At 52.3% G+C, this 7,011-nt stretch overlaps 1 pseudogene; it reads right to left on the bottom strand.

The window, feature by feature from the left end:
* Positions 1-3,506: 3,506 nt before the first annotated feature.
* Positions 3,507-5,676, bottom strand: LOC121270513 (annotated as a pseudogene).
* Between the last annotated feature and the right edge of the window lie 1,335 nt (positions 5,677-7,011).

Here is a 7,011-nt window from a genome sequence, read left to right as displayed (position 1 = left end):
CTACATCACAATTCCACGTGTCAATCCTCACCCTTAACTCATCCGTTTTACCTGTAATACTCCTGGCATTAAAGTAGAGGCCATCAGCCTTGCCTTAGTCCCTTGAAACTTAATATAGCTGTACTCCCTCTGACTTGATTTCACTGTATTATGATGCATCCCTATTCTGCTAACATTCTGTGTCACCTGCCCCTGCTGAATTAGTATAAACTCCTCCCAACATCACTAGCAAACCCACCCGCAAGCATGTTAGTCTTCTGGCTCAGATGTAGACTGTCCCGCTTGTACAGGTCCCACCTTCCCCAGAAACGGTCCCAGTGATCCAGGAATCTAAAACCCTCCCTCCTCCACCAACTCTTAAGCCATGTATTCATCTGCGCTATTCTCCTATTTCTGTGCACACTAGCACATGGCACTGGGAGTAATCCAGAGATTACAACCCAAGTGGTCCTGCTTTTCAGTCCACCGCCTAACTCCCTGAATTCTTGATGCAAGACCTCATCCCTCTTTCTACATATGTCATTGGTGCCAAAATGTATCATGACCTCTGCCTTATCACCCTCCCCCTTCAGGATGCCCTGCAGCTGTTCAGTGACATCTGGGACCCTGGCACCAGGGAGGCAACATACCATCCTGGAGTCATGTTGACGGCCACAGTAGTGCCTATCTGTTCCCCTACTATAGAATCCCCTATTACTATTGCTCTACCTCTCTTCCTCCCCTCCTGTACAAACAGGCTGCTTGTGGTGCCAGAAGCTTGGCTCTGTCTGCACTCCCTGGAGGAACCAGCGTCCTCATCAGCCTCCAAAATGGAATACTGATTAGCGAGCGGGACACCAGGGGTCTCCTGAACTACCTGCCTGTTTCTCTTGGGCTGCCTGGTGGTCACCCATTCCCTTCCTTCCTCAAGTCCCTTCAGCTGTGGTGTGAACATCTCTCTAAACATGCTATCCATGAAGTTCTCAGACTCGCGGATGCTCCACAGTGTCCCCAGCCGCCAGTGTTCTAGCTCTGAAACCCAAGCTTCCAGGAGCTGCAGCTGGACACACTTCCTGCACACATGCTGGTCCCAGGCACTGGAAATGTTCCCAGCTTCCCACATGGAGCACACCACAGCTTTGAGCTCTCCTGCCATGATTTATCCCTTCAAATTAAATCTTTTAAATCAATTACTCTAGGGCCCTTCTTTCCTGATCCTCGGTATTAGAGAATATACAAACTATAAACCACAAAAAGACCTGCTTACCCGACCTTACCCACTACTTACCAGTCATTCCTTTCCCTTGTAGCCTCTACTGCTGCAGCAGGGCAAGGCCACTCTCTGATGATTTAAGAAGTTGGATAGCAAAGAAAAAATGCAAAGAGCATCTCTTCCCCTCTGCACCGAATTCCCACTGTGCACCAAATTGCCAATACCCACACTCACTCTGGCTGTGTCTCACTCAGGATGAGGTCTCTCCCCTGCTCGTGCTTCTAATAGTCCCTTTGTTAAATAGAGCTGAGGTGAGCTGAGATGACTCATAATAGTTAAGCTTCAATTCATAATCAATTGACAGTTAACTGTCACACAGTCAGCTCCCTTACCAACCTTTTGACTAGACTACTGAACTTACAAAAATTAAAGAGAAAGACTTACCAGTTCAATTTCCGCTGTGCAGCAAATTGCCAAGACCCGCATTCACTCTGGCTGTGTCTCACTCAGAATGAGCTCTCTCCCCTACTCATGGAATCAGAACTCATTTCTCCCACATCAATCTTCGAGCCACACATACACCTCTCTAATCTTACCTACCCTATACCAATTTGCACATGGCTCAGGTAGTAATTCAGAGATTATTACTTTTGTGGTTCTGCTTTTTAATTTAGCCCCGAGCTGCTCGTAGTCCCTCAGCAGAGCCTGTTTCCTAGTCCTACCTGCTGTTGGCACCTACGTGGACCACGACAACTGGATCCTGCCCCTCCCACTCTTAAGTCCCTCTCCAGCCCAAAGGAAATGTCCTTAACCTTGGTACCAGGTAGGCAACACAGCCTTCAGGGTTCTCTGTCTTTGCTGCAGAGAACAGTATCTATTCCTCCAACTATGCTATCCCTTACGTCTAAATTTTTCTTTCCCCCCCCCCCCACCGCTTAAATGGCGCTCTGTACCACGGTGCTGTGGCCAGTTCGCTCATCCTCCCTGCAGTCTGTGCCCTTGTCCACACTGGGAGCAAGAACCTCGTACCTATTGGACAAGGGCACTGGCTGAGGCTCCTCCAAAGCTAAGTTTTGGATCCCCATACCTGCCTCACTTGCAGTCACACCCTCCTGTCCCTGTCCATGATCCAAATTCAACGTAATTAATCTAAGGGGTGCGACTGTCTCCTGAAACTCAGCGTCCAGGTAACTCTCCCCCTCCCTGATGTGTCGCAGTGTCCGCAGCTCGGACTCCAGCTCATCAACTCTGAGCCGAAGTTCCTCGAGCAGCCAACACTTGCTGCAGACATGGTCACCGTGGATCGTACCGGTGTCCACCAGCTCCCACATACTGCAGCTGCAACAGATCACCTGCCCAGCCATCTCTATTCTATTTAATTAATTAATTTGGATGTTAACTATTTTAAAAGTGAATTTCTTAACTATACTGTTCAGCTGTAATAACATCTCCTGATTTAAACCACCTGGCCAATCAAGAGACACAGAAGAGATATCCACCAATCACCTGTTTTCAGTTGATGTCACACCGGCTCTGACAGATAGAAACAGGTCCTCCTCTCGAACTCTCCTCTAGATGCTGCTGACTGCCTATCCCAGGGTCCTCCTCTCACACTCTCCTCTAGGTGCTGCTGACTGCCTGTACCAGGGTCCTCCTCTCGCACTCTCCTCTAGGTGCTGCTGACTGCCTGTCCCAGGGTCCTCCTCTCGCACTCTCCTCTAGGTGCTGCTGACTGCCTGTCCCAGGGTCCTCCTCTCGCACTCTCCTCTAGGTGCTGCTGACTGCCTGTCCCAGGGTCCGCCTCTCGAACTCTCCTCTAGGTGCTGATGACTGCTTGTCCCAGAGTCCTCCTCTCGCACCCACCTCTAGGTGCTACTGACTGCCTGTCCCAGAGTCCTCCTCTCGCACTCTCCTCTAGGTGCTGCTGACTGCTTGTCCCAGGGTCCTCCTCTCGCACTCTCCTCTAGGTGCTGCTGACTGCCTGTCCCAGAGTCCTCCTCTCGCACTCTCCTCTAGGTGCTGCTGACTGCCTGTCCCAGGGTCCTCCTCTCGCACTCTCCTCAAGCTAACTGAAGTGAACTGGGAAACTAGGCTGGAGGATTTCCTTTGGTTAGGAAGTGACAATGCCAAGGCCGTACCTTGTTTCCTCCTGGGCAGGGACATAACCCGTGTCCACATCTCCACTTTGTTCTTCCACTGGTCGTGTGGCTCAGACTCCGAGAACATTGACGGGTAATCAGACCCTGACGCTTCCCACTTTCTTTCAGCCATTTCTCATAAAAGCTACTCAGGTATTAAGCTTCTGTCTGACAATTTATTTTCCCATAGTTTCCAAACTTCACCCTTAAGTAAGCATTCTCTGTTACCATGTTATATTCCTGACAGCCTTATGGTGAAGGGAGAAACTGGAGCCAATCTTTAGATTTATTCACATAGTGAAACTTTAGTTATATACCTCCTAACCCTAATCCACACTGTGTCAGTAAGCGTCTCTTTATGCACTCAAGTAATCATCCAATCGATGCCCTCCTTCTGTACATTCCTAAACTCAATTGGTACAATGAACACTCACAGTCAGAGCATCCAAAAGGTCTCTAATCGGTGTGAACTCGCTGTTGTGTCTGTAGGTTGGATGACTGATTGTAACCTTTCCCACATTCAGAGCAGGTGAACGACTTCTCCCCAGTATGAACTCGCCGGTGTCTCAGCAAGTTGGATGAATCGGCGAATCCCTTCCCACACTCAGAGCAGGTGAACGGCCTCTCTCCAGTGTGAACCCGCTGGTGGGTCAGCAGGTGGGATAACTGAGCGAATCTTTTCCCACATTCAGAGCAGATGAACGGCCTCTCCCCAGTGTGAGCACGTCGTTGTTTCAGCAGACTGGATGACTCAGTGAATCCTTTCCCACACACGGAGCAGGTGAACGGCCTCTCTCCAGTGTGAACCCGCTGGTGTGCCAGTAGGGTTGATAATTGAATGAATCCCTTCCCACACTCAGAGCAGGTAAATGGCCTCTCCCCACTGTGGGCTCGGTGATGGGTCAGCAGGTTAGATAACTGAGTGAATCTCTTCCCACATTCAGAGCAGGTGAATGGTCTCTCCCCAGTGTGAACTCGCTGGTGTGCCAGGAGGTGTGATGACTGAGTGAATCCCTTCCCACATTCAGAGCAGGTGAACGGTCTCTCCCCAGTGTGAACTCGCTGGTGTGTCAGCAGGGTAGATGAATCTTTGAATCCCTTCCCACACTCAGAGCAAGAGAATGGCCTCTCCGTGCTGTGGCTGCGCCGATGGGTCAGCAGACTTGAAGTGTCAGCGAATCCTTTCCCACACGCGGAGCAGGTGAACGGCCTCTCCCCGGTGTGAACCCGCTGGTGCGTCAGGTGGGATGACTGAGTGAATCCCTTCCCACACTCAAAGCAGGTGAATGGGCCTCTCCCTGGTGTGGCTGCGTCGGTGAATCTCCAGCTCAGATGGGGCTTTGAATCCCTTCCCGCAGTCCCCGCACTTCCAGTTTTTCTGCATGGTGGTGCGGGCGTCCTTGTGTTCCTCCAGGTTGGGGACGATCAGTTGAAGCCTCGTCCTCACCCAGGACACGTGTACAGTCCCTCCGCGCCGTGAATGGTGCGTTGTTTTGTTCAGGCTGTGTAACTGGTTAAGGTTCTTTCCACAGTCCGTGCACTGAAACACTCTCACTCGGGTGTGTGTGTGTGAGTCTCGGTGCTTTTCCAGTCACGCTGATGTTTAGAGCCTTTTGAAGCAGACAGAACAGACACACAGCTCTCTCCCTACATTCAAAAGCCGATGATGTTCGGGTCCCATTGAATCGAGCGGCGCTGTCCGATTTCGATATGGTGCTTGGTTTGTGTTCCCCGTCTGCAAATCCTTCCAGTGTAATATCCTGTCAAAAGCAGTGTACAAAAGCAATCGCTGTCAGGCCAGATAGAACTTAAAAAGAGACAAACACCTCTCTTGGTTTGAGTTTGCTGTGTGGAAATCCCCTCCCTCCTCCTCCTCTTCTCCTCCCGCTAACCCCCCTGTAAAAGGAGTTTCCAAAATCCCATCCTGTCAGACACGGATAGAACTTCACAATATTCTCTCTTCCTGCTGACAGGGACAGGGATGTCCGCGCAAGCGCACCGCTGCACATTGACACCCCCCCCCCCCCCCCGGCTCAAGATGGCGGCCGTGACCCCGGGCCTGTGGCGGGCCGAAGCCGAACCCTGACGGGCCGCTTCCTGCAAACACGGGACCGGTACCTTCACCCCCCCTCCCCTCCGAGCCTTGAGGCCGACACGAGCTGCGCTCAAAGCCTCCCGTCCACCGGACCGATTCCTCTGCTGCTCCTGTCCTGTTGCACGTCCGCTGCCGACTCGCCACCATTTTCCTGGGTCCACCTACGGGATCCGAGTGCGCATGCTCCATCCGCTGCCAGCTTCCCCGCCCCTCCACCGATGGCACCAGCACAGCTGCCGCTCGGTCCTCCAGCCCTGCCCACGCGTCTCCCCGCCGCCCCCGTACGCTCCGATTTGTTGGAGGACCAGCCCCGCCCCCCCTCCCGTCCCGCTTATTCTGATTGGTTGGAGGAACCAGCACAGCTCCTGCTCGGTCCTCCAGCCCTGCTCTCGCCCCGCCCCCCCATTCACTCCGATTGGTTGGAGGAACCAGCACAGCTCCCACTCGGTCCTCCAGCCCTGCACTCGCCCTGCCCCCCATTCACTCCGATTGGCTGGAGGACCAGCCCTGCCCCGCCCATCCATTCACTCAGATTGGTTGGAGGACCAACACAGCTCTCTTCCCACAGTTCCCTTGCCGCACTCCATTCTCTCAAGTCCAACCCTGACTTTATCAAAGCAGCTGACAAGGGTGGTGCTGTTGTTGTTGTTGTCTGGCGCACTGACCGCTACCTAGCACAGCGCCAACTCTCAAGACACTTCCTCCTGTCTCCCCCTGGGCCATGACCCCCACCACCGAACATCAAGCCACTGTGTCCAGGACTGTCACTGACCTCATCTCCTCTGGAGATCTTCTGTCCTCCGTTTCCAACCTCATAGTCTCCCACCCCTGGACTTCCCAAAGTCCACAAACAGGACTGTCCCGGCAGACCGATCGTGTCAGCCTGTTGCTGCCCCACGGAACTCATATCTTCCTGTCTTGGCTCCGTTTTCTCTCCCCCTTTTGCCCAGTCTCTTCCCACGTACATCCGCGATTCCTCCAATGCCCTGCGTCATTATCCACAATTTCCAGTTCCCTGGCCCAAACCACCTCCTCTTCAATACAGATGTCCCATCCAATCCCTCTGCACCTCCATCCCCCACCAGGGTGGGTCTGAGTGCTCTCCACTTCTTCCTTGAACAGAGGCCCGAACAATCCCCATCCACCACTACTCTCCTCTGTCTGGCTGAACTTGTCCTCTCACTGAACAATTTCTCCTTTAACTTTTTTGACATCTTTTGATTATCTGCTCCTATCACTGCTTGCTTGTCTCTACAACCAAACCACCACCCCCCCTTCTCTTCCCCCAGCCCCCTCCCCCCACCCCCACCTTAAACCAGCTTATAATTCACCCCTTTCCTAAGATTCACTCAGTTCTGTTGAAGGGTCATGAGGTCTCAAAACGTCAACTCTTTTCTTCTCCGCCGATGCTGCTTTACCTGCTGAGTTTTTCCAGGTAATTCTGTTTTTGTTTTAGATTTCCAGCATCCGCAGTTTTTTGTTTTTATATTTTTTCTCCTTTAACTTGTCACACATCCTCCAAATAAGAGGTACCCGCATGGGCCCCAGCTATGCCTGTCTCTTTATGGTGTATGTGGGACATTCCT

This window comes from Carcharodon carcharias, chromosome 27 (genome assembly GCF_017639515.1).
Source record: "Carcharodon carcharias isolate sCarCar2 chromosome 27, sCarCar2.pri, whole genome shotgun sequence".
NCBI lineage: Eukaryota > Metazoa > Chordata > Chondrichthyes > Lamniformes > Lamnidae > Carcharodon > Carcharodon carcharias.
The sequence above is the reverse complement of the archived record's forward strand: the minus strand, read 5'-3'. Positions and strand labels throughout refer to the sequence as shown.